General features: G+C 42.8%; 1 long non-coding RNA gene across 1 annotated transcript in view; it reads left to right on the top strand.

Moving 5' to 3' along the window:
• Nucleotides 1–12,568, top strand: part of LOC134737023 (uncharacterized) — a 71,735-nt gene extending 59,167 nt beyond the window's left edge. The window contains exon 4 of the long non-coding RNA XR_010121545.1: nt 12,493–12,568. This is a non-coding gene — a long non-coding RNA (uncharacterized lncRNA). The remainder of the gene's footprint in view (nt 1–12,492) is intronic.
• The last annotated feature ends 10,535 nt before the right edge of the window (nt 12,569–23,103 follow it).

Below are 23,103 nucleotides of genomic sequence, written 5' to 3'. Positions count from 1 at the left end.
CATATTTTATGTATTTATCTTGTATTTTATTCTAAATGCAATTAACAAGAATGTTCTCATAAAAATAGTTACATTAATCCAATGGTGGTGTGGCGTAATAAGAAATATGTATTTGGTCTTTGCCCAGGGTTTCTGACACACAGCTCCCATATCCCTTGGAACCTCTGGAGTGATAGGAACATGTCTTGTTCTAATGAGATAACTCTTGGTAGGCTCCTGGATGGGTGTAGTCACCAGAAAGACCAAACCTTGATAAGCAGCCTGAAACTTTCAGCCCCAAACCCTAACCTCTGGGAAGGGGGAGAGAGGTTGGAGATTGAGTTAATCACCTCTATATGATGAAACCTCCATAAAAACTCCTAAACTTTGGGATTTGGAGAGCTTCCACGTTGGTGAGCATGTTGAGATACTGGGAGGGTTGTGCTCCTAGAGAGTGTATGGAAACTCTACCTGCTACCCTTCCTTTTTTGCTCCTCTGCATCTCCCATTTGGCTGCTTCTGAGTTGTATCCTTTATAATAAACTGACAAATGTAAGTAAGATGACTTCCTGAGTTCTCTGAGTCATCCTAGCAAATTATCAAACCTGAGGAGGGGTCATGGGAACTCCTGATTTATAGCCAGTCAGTCAGAAGTACAGGTGCTGTGGGACCTGTGACTGGTGTCTGCAGTGCGAGTAGTACTGTGATACTGAGCCTCTACCTTGTGGGATCTGACACTAACTCTGAGTAGTGTTGGAATTTAGTTGAATCATAGGACACTCAGTTGCTGCTCAGAAAATTAGAGAATTGATCACTGGAAGTGGAAAACACCACAGTGGGCTTCTTGAGAGAGCAACATAAATATGTTCATAACTAAACATGGGCATCAGAAAATATAAACATCTTCTGTGAAAATTGTGTAGCAGACTCAAAACACATAGATTTCATCTTTATGAACTATATCAAGGACAAAATAAAAGATGGATGTTTAAACATTTTGTGTTAAGTTCCTGTCCAGATTATTACAATGGCCTCCCGACTATCTCCCCTTTTCTTCTGTACCCCGCTTTAATCCCCCTGCACAGAGCAGCCAGGTGATCTTTTAAAACAATAAATCAGACCGTGTCCCTTACCAGCTAAAAGCCCATTAATAAGTCAGGATTGTTGTTAGACTAAAACCCAAATTTCTTATCACGGGCTGCAGTGATCTACATGATCTATCTCCTATCTGTCCAAACTGATATGATGATGACGATGATGATGATGAAGAAAAATAGACTGCATTTATTGAGCATCCACTAGGCACTTTATATGCTTTCTCTCATTTAATCTTTTTTTAAAAAATACCAACCAGAATTAGCTAGAATTTCATTTAATCTTTATGACAGTCTTATCTCTCCTCCTCTCTAATTTATATGGCAGCCGTACTTTGCTCCTTTCTGTTCCAAATGCTTGCAGCGCTCTTTCCCACCCCCTGGGCCTTTGTACTTGCTGTCCCCTTGGCCTTGGAAATGCTAGCTCCAGCTCTTCTCACAGTTGGCTTGTGTGCACCCACCAGGTGTCAGCTGAAATATCACCTCTTTGGAGAGGCTGCCCTTGACTACCCAATCTAAGCAGCTTTCTCCAGTTATGATGTCCTTTTCTGCTGATGGGTTCTTGCTGATAATTTACTGGAGCCTTTCATGGTCATGTTTATGTCTTTTATTGTGCTTGTCTATTTCCCCATCTGGAATGTTTTGTAAGCTCTGTAATGGCATCTTCCTCACTACTGTCTTGTTTACTACACCAGTGCGTGGTATGTTTAAGGAACAGTGGCTCAATATGTATATGGCAAATGAGTTGATAAATGTATCTTATGAATATTAAGTAATAAATGCTAAAAAAAAACAGCCCATACATTTCTTCTAAGTAATGACCATCTACTCAGGTCAGTATTTAATAATTTAGCAGGCCTGGATTTCTTTTTTTTTTTTTTTTTTGAGATGGAGTTTTGCTCTTGTTGCCCAGCCTGGAGTGCAATGGCGCGATCTCGGCCCACTGCAACTTACACTCCTGGGTTCAAGCGATTCTCCTGCCTCAGCCTCCAGATTAGCTGGGATTACAGGCATGTGCCACCACGCCCAGCTAGTTTTGTATTTTTAGTAGAGACGGGGTTTCTCCATGTTGGTCAGGCTGGTCTCAAACTCCCGACCTCAGGTGATCCACCCGCCTTAGCCTCCCAAAATTCTGGGGTGATAGGCATGAGCCACCATGCCGGGCAAGCCTGGATTTTATATGGTCACTAGATGTGTGTGTATTTGTTGGTTAAGTGGTCATAAGAAAAGCAGGTCCAGGTGAGCCTTAGGGAAACTTACCTAGGTGTTTTAGATATGGCTGGATGATAAGGTGAGTACTAGCACACTGTTAGAACAGAGAGCTGTGGGAGGAAGGAGTGATGAGCTGTCTGGGGCTGTCAGAAAGGCTGATGATAATTCAGGCAGCAGGTGAATCCTCTTTGGGTGGGTAGTGGCTTGGTGTGGGTGGAGCTTGGGATAGATGGGATAAGGAGGGATGAGGAGTGGCAGAAGATGAGATTGAAAGTTAGACTGCAAACAATGGAGAAAGGTGGTGAGTGCTGTGCTAAGAAGGACAGATTTTGTGCTGGAAGCAATGGCCTTAGAAATGGGGAGGGGCTTAAAAAATCACAATTAGGTTGATGTCACATAGAAGAGGGGACTTGGATGGAGAAAGCAAATACTGGAGGCAAGACACGAGGCACTCCCTCCACTAAGGTAGTGCAGTCAGAATGAAGAGGATGCTGTGCACTGAGCTAATGCTCAGCATGTTTGTTCAATAATATCAAGTATTTAAAATATGCACATTTAAATATACAACACATTATACAAACTGGTTAAAGGAAAATTGATGTAAGTGATAGGATAGAGATAATCCCTTCTTAAACGCCAGCATGATTAATGCATAGACAAGCATCGCATGTCCCTAAACGAAGGATTGTAGATGCAATTTTTAGGTATGTCATAGGATTGAGAACTAAAAGGAGCTTCGGAGGAGACCTGTGCCCTTATTCTTTATTTTTACCTGCTTGGTCTTGCTGTTTCCATTAGGGGCTCCTTCAAGGTCCCCGACTCTGCCACATCTCCAGTTGTTTCCTCTTGCTGGTCCCTCAGTTCTTCGTTTTTCTCTTCCATCCCTGCTGTGTGAAATCATTTTTCTTGGCCGAGATACAGAGTCATGTCCAGTGCCTTCCTTAACTTTGTTCAGGTAAAATTAATTGCTGTGCTGTGTGCACCTGTGTTACTCACATTTAGGTCTATTATGTAAAACACATAAGGCACACTCACGTGATGATTAATGGTGTGGACTTTATAAAGCCAGGCTGCCAAGGTTCGTTTTGGACTAAGTCACTGACCTGCTTTGTGCTTTAGTTTCCTCATCTGTAAAATGAAGATAATAATGGTATTTTTACTAATAGTGTCTTAGTCTGATCTGGCTGATACCACAAAATATTATAGACTGGTGGCTTATAAACAACAGAAATTTATTTCTCACAGTTCTGAAGGCTGGGAAATCCAAGATCAAAGTGCCAGCAGATTTGATGTTTGGTGAGGAATTGCTTCCTCATAGATAGTCATCTTCTCACTTTTGCCTTTTCAAAAGCAGAAGGGGTAAGGGTCTTTCCCAGGCTGCTTTCATAAGGGCACTAATTTCATTCATGAGCCATCATGACCTGATCATCTTCCCAAAGCCCCATCTCCTAAAGCCATAAGCTTGCCGGGTAGGATTTCCACATATGAGTCTCTGGGTGGGAGACACAAACAGTCAAATCATAGGAAATACTGTTTATTTCAGAGGGTTGTTGGAAGGACCTAATGAGCTAATACATGGAAAATGGAAGAACAATCCCTGGTACACAATATTCAATGTTTGCTGCTTTCTTGCTAGACTATGGGTTTCTGAGAATGGGGATGCAGGTCTTATTGATCCTGTAACTCTACAGCCTGGCCTGGCCCACTGTGGTCCTCAGGGATTGCTGCTGAATGAATGGATTGCACAGATGAGGAAACTGAGGAATATGTTCAGGGCCCCACTGGAGCATGCACCAAGGGCCTCGTGACCCCCAGGCCTGTGTTCCTAGGTCACTTATTGAATTGATCACCGCTGAATGTGGAGTAAGAAATTCCGCTTATGTGCCTTTAGCAAGGAAGACTGGGTGCCTTTAAACTCACTTTTTATGTTGCCTTTTATGACATCTAGGAGAGGGACATTTATGGTTACAGAACATTAAAAGAAAAATAAATGCAAGTGTAAACTTCTGAAATTACTGTGATTTAGGGAATGATGGTATTTTTTCACAGGTTTTATATAATGTGAGTGCATGCTATGGAATCATCTGAACAAAAGTTGTAAATAAACCTGAAAAGTACTCATTTTTAAGATAGGATATGATAGAAGTATATGCTTATCTTTCAAATATTTATAAAATGTGTAATATTTCTAACAGTTTAAACATGAGATATTTCCACACAATATTTATTGCCTAAGACTTTGTGAAACAGAGGCATAGCCACGTTTTAGGGTCCTGATTTAGATCCCCTAATTCCCCAAGCATGCACACTAGGAAGAGGCAAGAAGGCAAGGGAGGGTCCAGTTTCTTGCCTCAGGATTAAGACCTCTTTGTCCTCTACCTGCAGGTATCTACCCTGCCCTGGCTATGGGTCCAGTTCTGATTTGGGGGGAATTTAAGGAGCCCTGATCTATTGCAAGTTATTCCTGCTGCTGGGCCCATTCTGATCTGAGTTCCAACTCCAGTTAAGGGAACCAATTTTTGATTGCTTGTCAATTGTCCTCTCTATGTCAGGCTTTTACATGCTTCATTTGATTTAACCCTCCTAATAATTTAACATGTGATGAAACAGATGCCCAGAGAGGGTAAGTGATTTGACCAAGCCACCCTGCAATGTAAATGGGGAACCAGGATTTTAAAACCTTGGTGCATGATGAAAACAACCCAAATGCTGATCAGCTGATGAATGGATAAACAATATGTGATATATCCATACAATGGAATATTATGCAGCCATTAAAGAAATAAAGTAATGATACACGCTATGTATTAGTGAGGATTCTTAAAAAAAAAGAACCAATAGGATATATGTATGAGTGTGTATATATGTATACACACACACACACACACACACACACAGAGATTTATTATAAAGAATTGGAGGCCGGGTGTGGTGGCTCATGCCTGTAATCCCAGCACTTTGGGAGGCTGAGGTAGGCGGATCACTTGAGTTCAGGAGTTTGACACCAGCTTGGCCAATATGGTGAAAACTCGTCTCTACAAAAAAAATACAAAAATTAGCCAGGCGTGGTGGCAGGCACCTGTAATCCCAGCTACTCAGAAGGCTGAGGCAGGAGAATCGCTTGAACCCAGAAGGCAGAGGTTGCAGTGAGCCAAGATTGTGCCACTGCATTCCAGCCTGGGCAACAGAGCCAGACCCTGTCTCAAGAAAAAAAAAAACAAAAAACAAAACAAAACAAACAAACAAAAAATAATTGGCTCATGCAATTATGGAGGCTGAGAAGTCCCAAGATCTTCGGTTGACAAGCTGGAGAACCAGGAAAGTCTATGGTATAGTTTCAGTCCTAACCCAAAGGCCTGAGAACCAGGAGACTCATTGGTGTAAGGTCTATTATGAGTCCAACTCCAAAGGCAGAAGACCAATGCCTCACTGGAAGACATTCATACAGAGAGAGAACAAACCCTTTCTTACACAGCCTTTCTGTTCTATTCAAGCCTTTAATTGATTGCATGGGTCCCACCCACACTGGGGAGGGCAATCTGCTTTCTCAGGCCACCAATTCAGTTGTTAATTTCATTCAGAGACACCCTCACAGACACACCCAGAATAACGTTTAACCAAATACCTGGCACTCCATGGCCCAGTCAAATTGGCACATAAAATTGACCATTATATGCTATCACATGGATAAACCTCAGAAACATGCCATGAGAAAGACACCAGACATAAAAGATCACATATTATATGATTCTATTTATATAAAATATCCAGGATAGGCAAATCCATAGAGACAGTGAGCAGATGAGTGGTTGCCAGTCAGGGACTGGTGGGGAGTGGGGAATGGAGAGCAACTGCTTAATGAGGGTGGAGTTTGCCTTTGCGGTGGTGAAAATGTTCTAGACCTGGATAGTGGTGATAGTTGCATAGCACTGTAAGTGTACTTAATGCCACTGAATTGTACACTTTATATTGGTTAAAATGGTGAGTTTTATGTTTACACATATTTTACCACAATAAAAACAGACAAATGGAAACCTATTACAGTTATCTTTGAAGGCCTTGATTTTTCTCGTAAAACAGGATGTGCTTCTGCCTAGTTTCTGATTCTCAGTTCCTACCTGAGAACTGGATCTGTCAGTGGAGAAACCGTTCAGCCCCTTGGTCCCTCAGCTGCAGGGTTGCTGCTTTTTCGGAGCACTTCTCTGCTTCGTTTCCCTTCTGGCTTGGAGCTCTGTCCTTCAGGGAGAACCTGCAGTGGATGCCACTCATCCCCACTTCCTGCCCACTCGCAGCTCCTGGCCACTGCTCCTTCATCTCTTGTGTGGCTCTGCCGATACCAGTCTAAACTCTAAACTCTCACCTTTGGCTTGGCATTGTAGTGGCTGGATTTCCATGGCCTGGTGCTGGGCCTCACCTGGGCTTACCTCAACTCAGGGAGCTGGTCAGGCTGACCTTTGTCAACACGTTCATGTCCACTTCCCCACTCACCTTCAGTCTTTTCCTCCTGTAGACACTTTCTTACCACCGTACCCTACTCCTGACTTATCTGTCCTGCCATTCTGACTCCCTGGACCTGTCAAACTGTCCACAGTGTGACAATTAGTCCTCTGCAGAAGTGGAATGAAGGCTACTCATTCAGGCTTCCTTGCCCTTCTCCAGTTGGGTCAGTCTTCCCAGAAAACATGTGGTCATTACCCATCCAACTCCTAGTTAATCTTCCCAGCATGTGCTTAGATTATGTTTACTCTCCTTCTCAAAAAACTTTACTGGCAATTATAGTGACATTTTCTATGCTTTACTGCTGCTCAGCATCTTCTGAAAGCCTTTCTACATTTAGGGAAATGTGCAATTCGGAGTCCTGCCTTCCCAAGGCAAATGCTAGAAACTCTTACCCAGCCTCCCTTGCAGCTGGAGCACAGGCCCAGGACCCTTGCTCTGCCCATAGACTGCTCTCAGTAGACTTAGGTTCAGAGGAGAGCACCAGGAAGCCACATGGAGTGGGATCCATTTTCTGGAAGTAGAGATGAGGTCTTGAGTCTAGTGCCCGGTGGTAGTAAATGTGGTCCTCCATGGAACTGGCACAGTGGGTGGATTAGCTGCTCAGCTTTCAAGTTTTGTTCTTTGCCCTCCCAGAGTTCCTGTAAATTACCCAATATCTCAATATTTTTACTCAAATTACTCCCAATTTTTCAGCTTTATTGACGTGTAATTGACAAATAACAATAGTATATATTCTAGATATACAAGATGATGTTTTGATACAGGTATACATTGTGACATGATTACCAGAATCGGGCTAGTTAGCCCATCTGTCACATCACATAGTTACCTTTTTTTGGTGATGAGATTACTTAAGATCTACTCTCTTAGCAAATTGCAAGTACACAGCACATTATTATTAACTATAGTCACTATGCTGTATACTAGGTCTGCAGTATTTATTCTTCGTACAAGTACAAGTCTGTAATGTCTTTTAATTAATTTATTTTCTATTTAAACTCCCTGGAATGGTTGTTCGTAACTCAGAAGTCTTAAAGTACACAGTCCCTTTTGTCTTCTGATTAAGAGCAAATGTCTTCCCTTGCAGCTGAGGCTTTGCCTGTTGTGATGTCAGCTGTTTCTCCAGGCTTCACTCTTTTCATGTCTCTGTGATACAGCCAGAGGGTGTAGCTCCATCTCTCCTGATCAGAGGGGGCTCCCCATGTCTATGCCATGGTTCCTGCTGTCTACTCCACTTGGAACACACTCCCAGCTACACCTTTGTCACTAATATTCTACTCATCCAGTGTTTCTTTAGAGAAACACTCTAAATTTTTTTTTACGACACCTCATACTTAAGCTCCCCCACCATAAAAATGTGTCCACTTTTTCTAGAGGGCAGAGGCTCTGTCTTAGTCATCCCTCAGAATTCAGCCGTGTGGCTTAACAAAATAACACTGTGATCCCTCAAGGTGGGCAATTGTGAAAGGATCCCTGTAACGGCCTAACACTTGTTCCTCCAACGTCACTTTCTTCTTGGGAATGTCTTCAATTGCTGCTTCCACTGCTGTCATGACCTTAGGTGGCATCAAAGTCCTTACCTTTCTACCCTAAGGATGGGCCAATTCTCTTCTTTTGGTATCTTTCAGAACAGCTGTGCTTAAATTAAAGCTTTGTGCTAATAGCATAGAATGATTCATAAAACTCTTGGGTGAATAAATGGTTGTTCTAATCACCTGCACCTGCCCATCCTTGGGGAGCCCCTCCAGATCTGCCTCCCTATCCAGCTTCAAATGGCAAGAGTCATTTTTCATTCCCCCTACCAGGTAGGACATTCAAGCCTTGCTAAACTTGTAGGAGCTTGAGCTCAAGAGAGCCATATCAGAGAAAGGAAGACATTCTTTCCTTACCCCTGAGTCCTGTCTTCTAATCCCTCACTTCTTCCAAGTTCCACTGTTTCTCAGGACCACCAACACCAGAAGTGTCCATTACTCTATATGTGACTCCATCTTCTGAACACAAGGATGTGGCTTCATTTTATTCCAAGACTCAAATGGGACAGATCCATTACAGGACAACTCAATTCAATATCTATGTAAGAGACACATATACATACAGCAGAGATATATAGGCAGTGCACAGTAGATGTATGGAGAATTGAATTAACCCAAACTTATCCTTCAATGATTGTAGTTATAGGAATTTCAACTTTATACACAAATATTGTACCTTTAAAATATTTTTATAAATTAACCTAATTTCTCCCATCCCACTGGGCTTGTAGCTGGGGAAGGGCTACTTAACCTAAGCCATTCTTGGACTTTCTCTGCCCCCTCCAAGCCCAGAATTTAGATCACAGTTCCAGGGTCATTCACATTCCCCAGAAATCTGATGTGGGGAGATGTCTCCCTTGTTACCAGGTCATCGGTTTACAGTTTTCTGCTGTCTACAGGGCTGTATTAGAACTAGTGCCTCTCTGTATCATTTCTTTTTCTTTTTCTTTTTTTTTTAGAGATAGGGTCTTTCTATGTTGTCCAGACTGGCAGTGGCTATTCACAGATGTGATCCCACTGTTGATCAGCATGGAGGTTTTGTCCTGCTCTGTTTCTGACCTGGATCACCCCCCTTAGGCATCCTGCTGGTCCCCTGCTCCTGGGAGGTCACCATGTTGATGTTGTATTTAGTGCAGACATCCCATTGGCATAGTGCATTACAGCCCAGATCTCCTGTGCTCAAGCAATCCTCCTGCCCCGCCTCCCGAGTAGCTGAGTCTACAGGTGCACAGCACTATGGCTGGCTCTGCAGATTTTATTTCATGCTTGAGACACAAAAATCTTTTACAAGGCTAACACAACAAGCTAGATTCAGAGACTACCAGTGGGTGGAATGAAGCCCTAGATGTGTTTTTTTCACCAGCATAGTGTAAATTTTTTAAACAAAATTAATACACTCAGGACATAAAACCCCAGGTAGACATAGTCCTTACCACTCCCGCTTGCCTCTCTACCAGTTTTACTCATTTATTTGTTCATAATACCTTCTGATTCTTTGAAGGCATTTGAACATCTGAGCTTGCAACCATTCCTCTCTGGAGTCATACACCCTCTTTCTTTTCTGCCTTGGCCTGGGGTTGGCTGTGTGGTCTTGGGAGGATCCTTTCTTCTTCCCAATGCCTTGATTCAAATGCTCAAGTTACTCTATGAATTGCCTCTTTCTTTAACCTCCTTCATGAACTCTCTTAGGTCTTCAAAAGATAGAGGACTTTGGAAAACAAAGGCCTAGAGATATTACTGATTAATCCCTGATTTCTTCCCTGCCACATCCCTGAAAAAATAAGGCACATTTGGAAGTTGTGGGAGAAGACACGGTAGAAAAAAGAGAAGAAAACATAAATTTTGTTGCAAAATATTAGCTAACCACATCATCTAAAACAAAGAAAAACTAAAATGTGAGGAATTTTGAACACAGAAGGAAAGAAGAAAACATTATAAGTTCAAAGGGACATGGTTGGGAACCTCTGGAGTCCTACAGTATCTGTCAAATTACATGATGCAGGCAACAGTGCTTTTCATCTGTGTCCCCCATCCCAAAGCCCCTGTCCTTTCCTGTGAGCACTTAATACCACTGAACCCCCTTTTCCTGCCAAAACAGTCCACATACTACCCCCTCGGCAACTGTCACACACCTGGAGATAGGACACAACCTGCTCATTCTCTGAATAAGCTCCATACTTCATTGCCATGACTTTTCCCAAAGTCCCTGTCTGAAAAAAACAATGTCATTAGACATGTAAAAGGAAAAAAGAACCTTCTGCATATTCTAGCTAGAAAGGAAGCAGGCTGCATCTAGGGGAGATGATGCAGCAGGGAAGGTGCCCTGTGCAAGGCGGGGCTCTCTTGTGCAGGGCGGCCTGGAGAGGATGACTGGGAGCCCCGTGAGACTTGTGTAGGGAATGTGGCAGGAGACAGGGGAGAAGTACAGAAACTGGGAAAAAGGATCAATGCTTTGGCCTGAAAAAAATCAATCTCTTGCTGATTGAGAGAATCAAGCAGTTTTGATCTCGCAATCCTACAGGGTACTTGTAGCAAATACAGAAGGAATAAGACACAATTCCTGTCCTCAGGGAGTTTACTTTTTAATGGAGGAGGCCAGACAGACACTCCACACCAGGCAATACCTGGATATGTTCAAGGAGTAGTGGTGTAATAAGTGGAAATTCAGAGGATGGGGAGAGAACTGGGGTCTGAGAAAGCTTTTTGGAGAAGGGGAGACTTGAGCCAAACCTTGAGGATTGGGTGGGATTTGGAATGCAGAAAGGGGAGGCCCTTAGGTGGAGGGGCCCTGTGGGCAAGGTGTGACAGTCAGGGGACAGTGAGTAGGGGAGCCTGCCTGGCTGACACAAAGGAGTGAGTGGTAGAGAAAAGGTTGGAAAGGAACGAGAAACAGAAATGTGGTGAAAGCTTGACCAGTTGTGTGACTTTATATGATCTTTTGCCTTAGTGTCTTCATCCCTAAATGGCCGTAATAAGCCTAGTCGTGGTTTTCATAAAGTTAAATGGGGTGGTTGATATGAAAGCTTTCTATTGTGTGGGGCTTCAAAAAAGGTCAGTTCTCCCTTTCCAGACTGAGGTGCTTAGACAGTATTCTGTAGGCTGTGTGGTGCCAGCAGGGTTCGTGAGCAGGAAAAGGAACTTCAAAACCCTAGCAGACAGAGAACGATGGAGGAGGACATGAGAGGGGCCGGTGGACAGCCAATCCAATCCTGCTGTGATGGAGGCTGGCAAGCTCTAATGGGATATGCTGAGGTCCTGGGTGGGGTCTATTACCGGAATGGGTAGCCCTTCAGTCATCTTTCAGATCCTGATTGAGGCTGTGAGATCATGTTTGAAATCTTTTCCTAAAAGCTCCACAGAGCCAGCAGGCAGTAGGGGGCTGCCAACCCCCAGATCCTCAAGTGAGAGCGGACTCTGGGATTGAAAGTGAGAGACTCTACCCTCCCTTATAAATCATTATTGCCAGCCAGTCTTCAGTCTGGCTGAAATTTAGTGGATATATTAAAAATGCATCCAGGCACAATAAAGCCTAGTTTGAGGTTTAAAATACAGCTTGTCAGATGAGTATTTAGTGGTGTGTTTTAATATGCATAAGTGCAAACCGGAATTTAATATGTAGGCTAAAGTACACATTAGCAATTTCATAAGTGATCTCAAATTGTAGCGTACACAAGCAACTTGATGGGAGGGTGGGTTGAGGGGGAAAAAGGGAAATAAAATACTGTTAAACTTTGGGATTATTTTTTTCTTTATTCCCCTAAGTAGGACTTTATATAATTCCCAGGTGAATTTGTTATGGAGTTGACTTTTATTTACTTATTTCTTATTTGTTTTTGTTTTATGGAGCTAATGAATGCTAATTCATAGAACATAAAATCAGCTTTTTTGCCATATATAATTCATTACCATCTAGTACCGTCACAGTGCTGTTCCATCATCACCTCTATCCATTTCCAACACATTTTCATCACCCCAAAAGGAAATCCTATACCCATTATGGGGTCAATCCCCCCATTAAGCCGTCACTCCCTGTTTCCCCCTCCACGCAGGCCCTTGCAAACACCAATCTGCTTTCTGCCTCTCTGGATCTGCCTATGCTGGATCTCTCTCTTTCTCTCCCTTTTTGTCTTGTTTTGTCCTATGGTTTGTATAAGTTTGTGTTTTTCTGGACTTAGGCAATGCTTGCTGCTTTGGAAGTATTCAGAAGTTGCAATGCTGGGAACCAAGATGTCAGGTTATTGAAAGGAGAGGAACTACCAGATAGAGCCTGGCTTTGTAGAGCAAATGAAGGTAAGGCTAGGAGGCTTGGTCCTACCAAGATTTTCCTAAGAGGGCTAGTGATTTTTTGGTATTATAGGCTCCTTGGCAGTCTGATGAAGCCCTTAGACTACTTAGAATAATGTTTTGAATAAACTAAAGCATACAGATTACCAAGGAAACCAGTTATGTTAAGATGCAACTTTAAAATATTAAAGTATCTGGTGATCAAGTAATATATATGCTTCTTTATTAACACATTGAATAACAAGATCTAGCTTGGGTCTACTAACACTGTAATTTTAAAGCAGTGAAAGGTATAAATTATGTTTTGAGATCTGCAACACTATAACATGATATGAAAATATCTGATTTCTACTGGTAGCAAAGTCATGGGAATTGCTAATAATACTGTGGTTTGTAACCAACATTCATAAATAAGCAAACATGAATGGAAGTTAGTACAAACAAAGATATAATTTTTCCCCATCCGAGTTTATACACAGACTTATTAAGAACTCCTGCTCTGGGATCAATTGTTTCTAATCCATTTTCAGCCATAGACCCCTTCGAGAATCTGATCAAAGCTGCCTGTAGACCATCTCATTGGGAAAATATACTCATCAGCAGATATAAAAATTATATCTTGTCTGTTGACCCCTGACACCCACCCATGAACCATGTCCCAGTCTCTGGACCTCAGATTAAGAACTTCAGTTTTAGATGTACTATCAGCCAAAAGCACTGTCCCATTTAGAATTCATTGCCTGTAAATAACAGAAATGGACTTTGGAACCATGTGGTTTTAGAGGCTCTTTGTAGCAGAAGCTCTGGACAGTCTTGTCTACATCCTACGCCTGGAATGAGTAAGCTCCATCTGTGGCCAGGCCTTTGACGTTCTGGTCACTGTTGATACATCTGAATAGTCTAGCTTGGGTAGGACAATCCCTTCACTAGGGGAAAGCTGCACACCTTGATGAAATAACCCAACAGGCTGTATCTAATAAGCAAGAATAATTTCCTAAAAGGAATTTGAGGTGCTATTAGAGAAAAAAATTAAATTGATGTGGACATGAGGTAGGCAAAAGAGAAAACAAAGTCCTGTTAAAAGTAATAATGTGGGCCAGGTGCGGTGGCTCATGCCTGTAATCCCAGCACTTTGGGAGGCTGAGGTGGGCGGATCACCAGAGGTCAGGACTTTGGGACCAGCCTAACCGACATGGTGAAACCCTGTCTCTACTAAAAATACAAAAATTAGCTGGGCGTGTTAGCAGGTGCCTGTAATCCCAGCTACTCAGGAGGCTGAGGCAGGAGAATCGCTTGAACCCAGGAGACAGAGGTTGCAGTGAGCCGAGATCACGCCATTGTACTACAGCCTGGGGAACAAATCGAGACTCCGTCTCAAAATCATAATAATAATGATAATGATAATGTGGCTGGGCACGGTGGCCTACACCTGTAATCCCAGCACTTTGGGAGGCCGAGGTGGGTGGATCACCTGAGGCTGGGAGTTTGAAACCAGCCTGGCCAACAGGGTGAAACCCCATCTCTACTAAAAATACAAAAATTAGCTAGGTGGCACAAGCCTGTAATCCCAATTACTTGGAAAGCTTGAACCCCGGAGGAGGAGGTTACAGTGAGCTAAGATTGTGCCACTGCGCTTCAGCCTGAGCGACAGAGTGAAACTGTCTCAAAAAAAAAAAAAAAAAAAAAGTAGTGATGAGTACTCACTTTTTTTTTTAAAATTATAAAACATACTTTTTGGAAACATTTTAGTGTTTCCAAAGTCAGAATATGGCTGTATGGCTCTCAATATATGTAAACATTGAAAGCAGACATTTTTCGCCCCTAGAAAAGTAAGCTGTTGTTCAATGACTGTTGCATCTTAGAGTTGAGGAGTCTCAGAACCTAGGAACTGTGTCCTTAACAAAGTAATCAAAGCGATACCAGATGGATTCCTTCAAGTTTCAGGAAGTACTTCTACACCAATGCTCTTCATACCATTTTCTTTCCATCTCTGCACTTCTAAAGCATGCTTACTTTGCCTAATTTGGCTCTTATTTCACATCAGATGTTTGGCACACTACTAAATGCTGAAAATTCAATCCCATTAAACAGGTGTTTGTTGAACAGTGGCTATGAATCAAGTTCTCTTGTAGACACCATGAGCATTAAAAAAGGAGAGTTAGATAGAGCCATCCGCTCTCCAGGCACTGACAGTTTAGGTGTAGAGACTGCATATGCACAGGAACTAGTAAAATACTCACCTGGAGTGCTCACCTAAGTGCTGCAGCTGAGGGGAGTCAGGAATTCAGAGAGCAGAGTGTGAGTTGGATAGAGAAGGAAGCCCCTGTGGAAGAAGCTGGGGACTCCCTGTCTTGCCTCTGCACCTCTGGGGAGACAGGGCCCCAAGACTCCTCTCTGAAAGCAATGATGCACCAAGAAGTTGCACTTCTTGTTCTGGTCATTGTCCAAGACATAGAGAAGCCTTGGGTGAGGAGGACCACATACCCAGGAGGTTCCTCACTGGGCCAATACGTGTTCATCTCTTTGGTCAAACTTTCAGATCACTTCCAGAAAGGTCTTCTCTGACCTTTCAATATAAAACTTGTTCTCTTTATAAAACTTTCTCATAGAACCTTGTTCTTTTTCTTCAGCACGCTTAACGTAATTTGTAAAATTTGTAATTATATATATTTTTTCTCTCCACTGGTCTGTGAGTTTCTCTAGGGAAGGAAAGGAGTATACATCTTTTTTGCTTTTATATTCACACAATTCGATAAATTGCCTGCATGTACTAGGTGTTCCGTAAATATATGTGAAGTGATTGAAGAGTTAAGTATAGACTAGAAACGTTCTCATTGTTTTCCAATAAAGATGAAGCTCCCTTGGGGAAAAAGACATAGTTGATAGGAAACACCTTTGATGTTAAAAAATGTGCCAGACCAAAAGGTACAGCTGGTATATGAGTCACTAATGAAGATCTTGTGGTTATAGGTCTGAAAGTTAAGGTAATTAAGCATTATTTTTTACTTTGGGATTTAAAAATGATAGTGGGCTATTTACAGCCTATGGAATAAAAGTGGAGCTACCCCACTCCCTTCTAAACACACCAACAGTTCCACTTTTGTTTTTTCTTCTCTGCCACATACTTTCCCTGAAAAAATAAAATAAAAATAAAAATAATTCAGGGTCTCGCTCTGTCACCCAGGCTGGGGTGCAATGGTGCGATAACAGCTCAGTGTAGCCTCAAATTCCTGAGCTCAGGTGCTCCTCCTGCCTCAGCCCCCCCAAGTAGCTGGGACTACTGGGGTGTGCCACCACGCCTGGCTGTTTTTATTTTTTAATTTTTTAAAATTTTTTGTAGAGACGCGGTTTCACCATGTTGCCCAGGCTGATCTCGAACTCCTGAGCTCAAGCAGTCCTCCTACCTCAGCCTCCCAAATTGTTGAGATTACAGGCATGAGGCACCGTGCGTGACCGAGTTCCACCTTTAATGATACCCTGGGGAGTTGTGATTTTAGTGTGGTCTTACTTTCTGAAGCAAAACTCCCCAAAATTCTGAAAGGAGTTAGAAGAGCATGAAGACAGGCATGTTAATGACGCTCTTATTTCTCTTGAAATAGAAACTTGACATTTGCCAGCAGGCAGAAAGTTGTGGAGAAATTTAAAGGGTTCACTGGTGTTCTTGGCTTGAGAGCATGCTTTGGTTGCCGGCAGCAGGGGTGGAGTAGGAATTCCTTCCCATTCTTTATCTAGAGACTTAAATTTCAGAAAACGGGGCAGTAAGCATGAAGATTTGGGTTGAACTTTTCAGTAGCGCTCTGGTGCTTTTTTCAAACGAAAGCAGAGATCTTAAAACTTTTCCTTATATGGGATTTCACAGCTTTATGAAAATGGGCATGCTTAATTTCCAAAAATAGGTATAATTTTGTTTGAAGTCTTTAAAAAAATTACTACCAGTGAGAAAAAGACACTTTTATTATAACACTTGATACTTATGTCAATGTACAGGACTTAAAGCTCTACTGCTTCTTAAATCCAAGAAGCTGGTAGTTTTCCCTCTTAACTTAGGGAGGGTAAGTTTTACCTCTTGGCCAAACATGATGGTTTGTGTCTGTAATCACAGCACTTTGGGAGGCTGAGGTGGGAGGATCACTTGAGCCCAGGAGTTCAAGACCAGCCTGGGCAACATAGTGAGACCTTGCCTCAACATAAAAAAATAAATAAATAAATAAACAAATTAGTTAAGCATGGTGGTGCATGCCTGTGGTCCAAGCTAATGGGGAGGCTGAGGCAGGAGGATCGTTTGAGCCCAGGAGGTTGAAGCTGCAGTGAGCTGTGATTGTGCCACTGCACTCCAGCCTGGGCAACACAGTGAGACCCTGACTGAAAAAAAATTTTTTTTTACCTCTTTCCTAGTTCTAGAAAAGTCTTTCCATAATAATGTTGGCTTCTGGGGATTCATATCAGATTTAACTTCACGTAACACCAATCAAGCACCTGAACTATGACCAAAGAGGTTAAGGTTAATTAAGTATTTGAACTTTGTATTTAACCAGGCTTGGGGTGAATTGCTTAAATGTTCTAAGTCTTATTTTCTTTCTTCGTAAAACAGGGATTAAGAACAATATCTCCTCTTAGGGTTAAGTAGCTCCCCTACAGTGGAACAGTGTTGGGACACCCAAGGACTCTCCCTGCCATAAGTACACACACATGCATGTGAGTGTACACACACACACTCATGGCCACTGACCATGAGGCAGGGGAATAGAGTCTCAGGGCAGGAAAACTAAGGACTTCCTAGAAGCAAATCAAACGGAAAAACCCCAACTTTCTAGGACCAAGTAAATAACTCTGTAACTCTACTTCAGCTATGACAGGAAATAGCCTCTTCATATGCATAGAGTGTACACCAAGTAAATAACTTTGCAACTTCACTTCAGCCTCTTTATTTATACAGGGTATACACACCAAGTAACCAGTGGGAAACCTCTAGAGGGTATTTAAGCCCCAGAAAATTCTGTACCCAGGGCCCTTGAGCCACCTGCTTGGGGCTGTTCCCACCCTGTAGAGTTTCATTTTCAATAAATTTCTGCTTTTGTTGCTTCACTCTTTCCCTGCTTTGTTTGTGTGTTTTCTCCAGTTCTTTGTTCAAATGTTTGAAATGCCAAGAACCTGGACCCTCCACTGATAACAACCAGACCTCAAGTCCAGATCTTCCTTGTGGACAGGACAGAACCAAGGCCCAGCTCCCTCCTGACCTGCAGCCACAGATGTGATTCTGGCAGTGAAGCCCCCTTAACCCCATGTTTTAACCACTGGAGTTAAATGACTGCCAAGTAGGTATGAGGCAGAAAAGGAAACAGGCTACATGATTAAAACATGAGAAACAATAAAACAACAACGGTTGATTTTCTGATGGGTCTGAAGCCTTTGCAGGGATCGCCCAGGTCTCTGAGATTATGAAGTGGGAATTTCTGAGGCTTTCAGATTTCATAGACCAAAACCATTACAAAAACATTTTGGGAGCGGGAATGGAAACTGAGGTTGTCAATTTTTTATTTTGCCAGAAAATGACCAAAACAAAAACCCACATCCAAATGATTACAAATATAATAATCATTGATACAAGCATTGCATACATTTAGCTTTACATTGCTCTGATTACTCTCATTTTACCTCTGAGTTGTGAAAAACCTGTCTGTGGGTTTGCAGCCATTGGCAGATGACTCTGGAACCTCTGCTACAGAGAATGCACAGCCAAGCATGAACAGCGGCCAGGGGAGTAGGTTTATGAACATACATTGCTGACCTCAGCTCCTGGCAGCTGCAGTCAAGCAGCAGTTTTGAGGGTTCCTACTTCTGCAAACATTCTGAGACATGCAGACCACCATTCTAGGCCTCCCCCTCTTACTTCATTACTTACATAATTTATCCCTCAAGGACAGTACAGCATAGCACAACACATGGCTTATCTCTGATGCACAAGGTTGTGTTTCTTCATTTATCCTGCACATGAGTTTTTGTCCTCTCCACAGCATCACTAAGGGACCCAGCAGAGAGAATCTTCCACAGCCTACACTCATTATATTCTCTTTGTCTTTTCTCATTCTTCCTACAAAGTTAATATCACATGGATTAAGTCAGAAGACTCACAAGGCTTATATTATTCATTCATTTGTTTGCTCATTTATTGATTGATTTAATAAATATTTATTGAGTTCCTATATGCACCAGGCTCCATGCTAGGTATTGAAGGTATGGTAGTGGGCAATCAAGTGCAGTCCCTTTTCTCATGGAGGGAGAATTCAAGAGATGCAAACACATGAGAATATGCAATTATAAAAATGTGATGAGAACAGTGAAAAAATAAATAAGGAGTGTCATGAAAGTGTGCAACAGAAGGGGTGGTTAAGAAAAGCTTCTCTAAGGCCGGGCGCGGTGGCTCACGCTTGTAATCCCAGCACTTTGGGAGGCTGAGGCGGGCGGATCACGAGGTCAGGAGATCGAGACCACGGTGAAACCCCGTCTCTACTAAAAATACAAAAAAAAAAATTAGCCGGGCATGGTGGCGGGCGCCTGTAGTCCCAGCTACTCCGAGAGGCTGAGGCAGGAGAATGGCGTGAACCCGGGAGGCGGAGCTTGCAGTGAGCCGAGATTTGCGCCACTGCACTCCAGCCTGGGCGACAGAGCGAGACTCCGTCTCAAAAAAAGAGAAAAGCTTCTCTGAGAAGATGACATTTAAGGCAAAGCCCGAGAGATTATGTAGTGGACATTCACTGGTTTTGTTATCCTCGATCAACTTTCCCTTCTTTGGTAACAACGCCCTGATGATTATGTTTGGGGGCTTTCATTCAAGGTGTCCTGTTCTTCTCTGGCTGAGGGTAGGCATGTGGCCAAACTAACTAAGGCTGACTTTCTTCTAGGGTTTGGAGTCTTAAGTGGAGAGATGCAAAAACAGAAAAACCAAAGTGGCTTGTTCCACTGGTTGAGCCTCAACAAGGCGTCTGTTAGGAATCAAATCTCCATAAGATTCCTGAGCTCTTTGGTCTTTGAGCTTTCCAAAACTTGGCTGAAGAGACTGAGAGCTACCTCTAGGTCCACCAAATTTTTTTGTTTACATTATTTCCCAAATAATGTACCACAGAACTCTAATGGGTTCTGGAAACCGGGATTTAGCAAAGTGAAGAGTTTGGGAAAGAGCACGTCAATGGAAGGAACAGTCTGTGGAAAGGGCTTTCTGTGAAGTGGAGAAGGGCTTGCTGGTTTGGGGAACAGAAAGAAAGCCAGCTGGGCAAAGTGTGCTGAGTGAGGGGCAGAACGGTACCAGTATCTCTGGAGGGGCAAGCTGCACCAGACCTCATGGGGCCATATATAATAGTTTAGATTTTATCACCAGCACATAGGAAAGTTACAGACATATTTTGAGCATGGGAAGAATATTTTAAATAGCAACAAATGTCACAAAGGAAAAACAGAAGAGTTCAACTAACAGCGTAAAGAACTGTGAATTGGTCATCCCAGTTCTGCTCTGAGCCAGCTCCAGGACCTTGGATATTTGTAAGGCTCTGATGATTTCTCTTAGCCCCAGTTTTCTCATCTGTAAAATGAGATGGTGGGTTAGATGATCTCTAACTTCCTCTCTGATGTTTCGTGATCTATGATAAAACTATGCCACTAAATGTAATTGTCATTAAGGAGCTTACAATCAAGTGGGAGAGATAAACACACCCAACCTCTATGATACCTGCTGTTGATGTTCCAGGGAGTTCTAACGTTTAAAGCTTTTGGCAGCTTACAACCTGATTTTGCCAGCCCATTGTTAATGTTGACTGCAAAAGGATTTTAAACAGTACTAGGCTCAGTAACCAATTCAATGAAGAACTTTGAAAGAGGGTATTTACATGAAATGTGATGCTCTGCTAAGCTTAGATTTAGTGACTTCAACTGAATGCTTCATAACAGAAAACACTAGCGGGAGTACTGATTCTTGGGTGAATTTCATCTAGAACTTGTAACTGTAGGAGTGCCTATGAGTGATCTGTATGTCAGTTATCTATTACTGTATAACAAACCACCCCAACACTTAGTGATTTGAAACAACCACCACTTTATTTCTCACAATTCCTGGGTTGGCTGGATTATTTTTGGCTGGCTTTCCCTGGAGCTCACTCATGTGGCTGAGAGCTGGTGGGCTGCATAGCTGGGACGGCAAGGCTTTCTCTTCTCAGGGTCTTTCCTCTTCACGGAGGTTGGACCAGGTTTCTTCATGGCAGTCTCAGGGTAGCATTTCAAGAAAGCAAGGAGCAAGGCACAAGTGCACATTGAAGGCTCCTGTTTGTGTCATATTTGTTCATGTCCCAGTGGCTAAAGCAAGTCACAAGGCCAACTCCAGGGTCAATGTGGGAGGGAGCTACAGAAGGACAACTCGGTAGGGGTGATTCATTAGAAGCCATCAGTGTAAAATGTGTAAGCTTTTCCTCTGAGACTTGCATTGCAAGATATGCAACTCTAACCTATAAAGGATGGCACTTTCTTTTTCTTTTCTCTCTCTCTTTTTTTTTTTTTTTGAGACAGAGTTTCGCTCTTGTTGCCCAGGCTGGAGTGCAGTGGCACGATCTCAGCTCACTGCAGCCTCCGCCTCCTGGGTTCAGGTGATTCTCCTGCCTCAGGCCTTCCAAGTAGCTGAGATTACAGGTGCCTGCCACCACGCCCAGCTATTTTTTGTATTTTTAGTAGAGATGGGGTTCATCATGTTGGCCAGGTTGGTCCCGAACTCCTGACCTCAGGTGATCCACCTGCCTCGGCGTCCCAAAGTGCAGGGATTACAGGGGTGAGCCACCATGCCCAGCCAAGGATGGCACTTTCACAAAGACACAATATCTATGTTATTACTACTACAAGGGAGCATGTGGAGTCACCTTATTAAGGGACTGAGTCCTACATCAGTGGCTCTGCTTACCTCATAAAATTATTCATTAATTTTTAGCAGTGGCCTTGGGAAGTTATGTACATAATATTTAGAGGAAAATGGCATTTACAATGATAATGAATTAAAGCAATTCACACGGCAGTACCATTGCCCCAATTTAAACCTTGAGGCTTGCTACTTTCATATTTAGCTGCATCCCCTATGCTCCCAATCCCTTTGTCCTCGCGTGGAGCTACAGCTCAAACTCCTTTGAAGGCAGGAAACTTACCTCACACATGTGAGTTGCCCTCACTCTTTCAGCACATAGAACACTAAAAAGATACTCCTTAAATACTTGCTAAATAAACTGATCAATAGTTGCCTTTTATTAAATATCTTTGTGTTTCAGGTATTTCCTTCACAGACCGGATCATGAATTATCTCCCAGTGTGACAAGGTCTTATTCTCCACAGTTTACCATTGAGGGGACTGAGGTGCAGAAAGCCCAAGGTGTATGCAGCCCAGTCCCCTCTGATCCCACTCTACTGCATTGCTGCCTTTTGTATGCAGCAGGGACACTTCCTGTAAAAATGAAAAAAAGCCTCAAGTTGTTCGAGAGAGGGTCAGGAAGAAAACGGGAAGAGCCAGTAGACTGCAGGTGCTTTCAAAGGGCTCCCTGTTTTTGACATCCCTAAAATAAAAACTTGTTAATTAAGAGATTAGCCACAGAAATTCAGGTGGAAACCCTGCAGAAGAGTGGGTTCCACAGTTCTTCAAAACAGAATTAAAAAACCCAAGACTTGTTAATTTTTACCGGTGGAGGGAAGAGGTTACAGGAGTGGCCTTCTCCCAGGGCTGGCCTTGCTGAGCAGGTGACAATACCACACATATAAAGGTTTTAAGGTTTGTCCTCAGGTGAAAAGGTAGTCAATATTTTACATTTTGAAGATAGTTTTTAAAATCAGCTACTGCATCAGTAGTAACACAACAATAACTACCATTTACACACCACCGCACACATCGGGGCTGTGTAAAGAGCTTTACAGTGCACCATCTCAATTCTCGCAACTCTATGAAGTAGGTTTTATTATTCTTAATTTATACACGTGTTAACTGTGGCCCAGGGAGATGAGCTTTCCTGCGATTGCCCAGCTTTTAAGAGGTAGATCTCAAACCTAAATGTGTTTGACCAAAAGCCCTGAATAACATTTAGCTGTGGGCCTCTTGCGGATTTGGCGCTGGTCCGAGGTGGGGAATTGTAAATCTCATTTATTTATGCTGAGCTGCGCACACGTATGCACGTGTAATTTACAAAAAAAAAATCCAGGTCAGGATCTCTGTCCGCTTGAGGTTTCAAAGCCTACTTGGGTAGACAGCGGTAAAAATCTCAACTCATTCATTTACTCATTTGTTCTCTTCACAAGTATTTATTGCGCACTTCAGTATTCCAGACAGGGCGCTAACCTTGCCCTGGAGGAGAGGATGGTGAACACAACAGACATAGCGTTTGCCCCCAACTATCCCCTTCCCGATTCTGCTATCTCACGGGCGAGGCGTTCAAAGAAGCAGGAAATATATCAACAAGGGGGTGACTTAAGCACCCGCTGCGCGGGAG

This window comes from Symphalangus syndactylus, chromosome 6, assembly GCF_028878055.3.
Source record: "Symphalangus syndactylus isolate Jambi chromosome 6, NHGRI_mSymSyn1-v2.1_pri, whole genome shotgun sequence".
Lineage (NCBI taxonomy): Eukaryota > Metazoa > Chordata > Mammalia > Primates > Hylobatidae > Symphalangus > Symphalangus syndactylus.
Note: the sequence above shows the minus strand (reverse complement) of the source record. Positions and strands in the feature narration are given on the sequence as shown.